General features: G+C 39.7%; 1 non-coding gene across 1 annotated transcript; it reads right to left on the bottom strand.

Annotated features, from left to right (window-relative positions):
* Positions 1 to 4322: 4322 nt before the first annotated feature.
* LOC113935241 lies at positions 4323 to 4429 on the bottom strand. The gene has a single exon (XR_003523980.1). It is a non-coding gene; the product is annotated as a U6 spliceosomal RNA (small nuclear RNA).
* Between the last annotated feature and the right edge of the window lie 367 nt (positions 4430 to 4796).

Below are 4796 nucleotides of genomic sequence, written 5' to 3'. Positions count from 1 at the left end.
AACTCTTGGTTTTGGCTCAGGTCATGGTCTCAGGGTCCTGAGATCGAGCCCTGCTTTGGGCTCTGTGCTCAGCATGGAGTCTGCTTAAGACTCTCTCCTTTGCTAAGCTAAATAAGTCAATAGAGAAAGATAATTATCATATGATCTCACTGATATGTGGAATTTAAGAAACAAAACAGAGGATCATAGAGGAAGAGAGGACAAAATAAAACAAGACAAAATCAGAGAGGGAGACAAACCATAAGAGACACTTCATCATAGGAAACAAACTGAGGGTTGCTGTATGGGAGGAGGGTGGAGAGATGGGTTAACTGGGTGATGGACATTAAGGGGGGCACATGATGTAATAAGCACTGGGTATTATATATATTTTTAAAGATTTTATTTACTTGACAGAGAGTAGAGAGAGCACAAGCAGAGCAGCAGGCAGAGGGAGAGGGAGAAGCAGGCTCCCCACTGAGCAGAGAACCCAATGTGGGGCTTGATCCCAGGACTCTGGGATCATGACCTGAGCCCAAGGCAGACGTTTAACCCACTGAGCCACCCAGGCACCCCAGCACTGGGTATTATATAAGACTGATGAATCACTGACTTCTACCTCTGAAACCAGTAATACATGTTAATTAACTGAATTTAATCTAAAAAAGAAAAAGACTCTCCCTCTGCCCCTCCCCCCTGCATGTGCATACACGCTCACACTCAAATCTTTAAAAATAAATAAATAAAATAAAATCTTTTAAGAAAAAAAAACAAAGTATATAGTCCAAGGAACAAAAAGGGGAAAAAAAATAGTAAAGGGTAAAGAAAGCCTAGGGACTGAAGAGACACAATCAAAAGAGTATGTGATTTTAAGAATTTCAAAAAGGAAAGAAAAAAGGGACAGAAAGTAAATATGCTTTCTGAAAAAAAAAAATTTAAGTAATAATGACTGAAAACTTCCCCAACCTGGTGAGAGAAAGGACATCCAGATCCCTGAGGTCCAAATGACCCCAAAAATGTTGAACTCAAATAGGGCTACACCAAGACATGCTGTAATTATAAAAAGACAAAGACTAAGAAAGAACTTTGAAAGCATCAAGAGAAAAGAGAGAATTTACATATAAGGGAATACCAATAAGACCATGAGTAAACATCTCACACACACAAAAAAAGAAAGACCAACCTTAAGGCCAGAAGTGAATGGGAAAATTTATTCAAAATATTTAAAGAAAAAAATAAAAGATGAGGCTCCTGGGTGGCTCAGTCATTAAGTGTCTGCCTTCAGCTCAGGTCATGATCCCAGTGTCCTGGGATCAAGCCCCACATTGGGCTCCCTGCTCAGCGGGAAGCCTGCTTCTCCCTCTCCCTCTGCTCCTCCCCCTGCTTGTGTTCCCTCTCTCACTGTGTCTCTGTCAAATAAATAAAATCTTAAAAAAAAAAAAAAAGAATTATATCTTAAGAGCTGTCCTTCAGAAATGAAAGAGATACAGACTTTCCCAAATAAACAAAAGCTGAGGGATTTCATCCCAACTAGAGCTACCTTACAAAAAAAGAAAGGAAGTTCTTTGAGTGGAAGTAAAGGGACACTAATCACCATCATAAAAACATAAGAAGGTAGCATAAAACCCACTGGTAATGATAAATATATAATCCAAGTGTGATTCTGTAATATGGTAATTATGATATGTAATTCACTTACAACTCTAGTTTAAGACTTAGAAACAACTGTTGTAAAAATAACTAACTACAGGGGCACCTGGATGGCTCAGTCATTATGCATCTGCCTTCGGCTCAGGTCATGATCCCAGGGTGCTGGGATCGAGACCCACATCGGGCTCCCTGCTCAGCGGGAGACCTGCTTCTCCCTCTCCCACTCCCCCTGCTTGTGTTCCCTCTCTTGCTGTGTCTCTGTCAAATAAATAAATAAAATCTTTAAAAATAAATAAAAAATAAATAAAAATAAAAATCCAATGACATCCTGCCTACAAGAGACTCACTTTAGTTTTAAAGATATATATAGAGGGGTGCCTGGGTGGCTCAGTCATTAAGCGTCTGCCTTCAGCTCAGGTCTGATCCCGGAGTCCTGGGATCGAGTCCCGCATTGGGCTCCCTGCTCAGCGGGAAGTCTGCTTCTCCCTTTCCCACTCCCCCTGCTTGTGTTCCCTCTCTCACTGTGTCTCTCTCTGTCACATAAATAAATAAAATATTTTAAAAAATAGAATAAAATAAAAAATAAAGATATATATAGAATAAGAATGAAGGGATGGAGGAGTACCTGGCTAGCTCAGTTAGTGGAACATGCAACTCCTGATCTTGGGGTTCTAAGTTCCAGCCCCACACTGGGTGTAGAAATTACTTAGCAACAAAATCTTTAAGGGGCACCTAGCTGGCTCAGTCACTAGAACATATGGCTCTTGATCTTGCAGTCTTGAGTTTGAGCCCCATGTCAGGTATAGAAATTATTTAAATAAACTTTAAAAAATAGGGGCATCTGGGTCGCTCTGTCCCTCATCAGGCTCCTTGCTTAGTGGGGAGGCTACTTCTCCCTCTGCCTGTCACTCCCCCTGCTTGTGCTCTCTCTCTCTCTGACAAATAAATCTTTAAAAAATAAATAAAATAAAATAAAATAAAAATCCTCTTTATTTTTATCTTTTAACATTGTAAATCTTATGTGTCATGGTGTGGATCTTGGTTTCATCAGGTTTAGGGCTCTCTGTACTTCCTGGACCTGGATATCTGTTCCCTTCCCCACAATGGGGAAATTTTCAGCTATTAACCCTTAAGTTTTCTGCCCCTTTTCTTTTTCTTCTCTGTCCAGTACATTGATGAAGGAAATTGAAGATGACACAAATGAAAATATACATCATTGTCCTGTAGTAGAAGAATTAATAATGTTTAAATGTCCATATTACCCCAAGCAATCTACAGATTCAATGCAATCCCTATCAAAATACAAATGGCATTTTTCACAGGACCAGAATGAATAATTCTAGTCCCCAAAAGACACTGAATACCCAAAATAATCTTGAGAAAGTAGAACAAAGCTGAAGGTATCACAACCCCAGATTTCAAGATATACTGCAATGCTATCAAAATAGTATGGTAATCATACATACGATAGTAATGAAAATAGTATGGTACTGCCACACAAAAAAGGACACCTAGATTAATGCAACAGGATAAGAAGCCCAGAAACAATCCATGCTTTTATGGTCTATTAATCCATGACAAAGGAGGCAAAAATACATAATGGGGAAAAGACAGTCTCTTCAGTCAATGATGCTAGGAAAACTGGACAGCTACATGCAAAACAATGAAACTGGGCCACTTTCTGAGACCATACACACAAACTCAAAATGAACTGAAGATCTAAATGTAACACCTGAAATCCTAAACTTCCTCTAAGAAAACAAGCTCATCTTTTGTACATAAGCCTTAGCAACATTTTTCTGAATCCAGCTCCTCAGGCAAGGGAAACAAAAGCAACAATAAACAATTGGGATTACATCAAACTAAAAAGCTTTTGCACAGCAAAGAAAACCATAACAAAAAGGCAACCTGCTGAATGGGAGAAGATATTTGCAAATAAAATATCCGATAAGGGGTTATTATCAAAACTATTAAAACATTCATACAACACACCAATATAAAAATGATTTTTTTTTTTAATTGGGCAGAGGATCTGAACAGACATCTGTCCAAAGAAGACATACTGATGGCCAACAAATACATGAAAAGATGCTCAACATTACTAATTAGGGAAATACAAATCAAAACCACAATGAGCTGTTGCCTCACACCTGTGAGAATGGCTAGCATAAGAAAAAACAAGTAGTAAGTGTGGGTGGGAATATAAGGAAATAGGTGCCTTCATGCTTTGTTGGTGGGAATGTAAATTGGTGCAGCCACTAAGCAAAACAGTATACTGTTTCCTCAAAAAATTAAACATAGAAACATGAGGGGCGCCTGGGTGGCTCAGTTGGTTAAGGGTCTGCCTTTGACTCAGGTCATGATCCCGAGGTCCTGGGATCAAGCCCCTCATATGGCTCCCTGCTCGGCAGGGAGCCTGCTTCTCCCTCTCCTTCTGCCCTCCCCAGTTTGTTTCCTATAGTTAAGAGTCTCTTATGGCTTGTCTCCCTCTCTGATTTCATCTTATTTTTCCCTCCCTTCCCCTATGATCCTGTTTTGTTTCTTAATTTCCACATATAATTGAAATCATATGGTAATTGTCTTTCTCTGATTGACTTATTTTGCTTAATATAGTTCCCTCTAGTTCCATCCATGTCATTGCAAATGTAAGATTTCTTTTTCTGATGGCTGAGTAATATTCCATTGTATATATAAAAAATTTGGAACGCTTCACAAATTTGGATGTCATCCTTGCTCAGGGACCAGGCTAATCTTCTCTGTATCATTCCAATCGTAGTATATGTGCTGTCAAAGCGAGCACAAAGCAATATTTTAAATACCAAGATACGGAAGTAACCTAAGGGTCATCAATAATGAATGCAAGTGTCCCTGGCTGGCTCAGTCAGTAGAGCATGCAACTCTACCTTGGGATTGTGAGTTCAAGCCCCATGTTGAGAATAGATCCTACTTTAAAAAATTTTTTAAAAGATGAATGCATAAAGAAAATGTGGTAGGGCACCTGGGTGGCTCAGTTGGTTAAGCGACTGCCTTTGGTTCAGGTCATGATCCTGGAGTCCTGGGATCGAGTCCCGCATTGGGCTCCCTGCTCAGCGAGGAGCCTGCTTCTCCCTCTAACCCTCCCACCTCTCATGTACTCTCTCTCTCTCATTCTCACTCTCTCAAAATAA

This window comes from Zalophus californianus, chromosome 13 (genome assembly GCF_009762305.2).
Source record: "Zalophus californianus isolate mZalCal1 chromosome 13, mZalCal1.pri.v2, whole genome shotgun sequence".
Lineage (NCBI taxonomy): Eukaryota > Metazoa > Chordata > Mammalia > Carnivora > Otariidae > Zalophus > Zalophus californianus.
The sequence above is the reverse complement of the archived record's forward strand: the minus strand, read 5'-3'. Positions and strand labels throughout refer to the sequence as shown.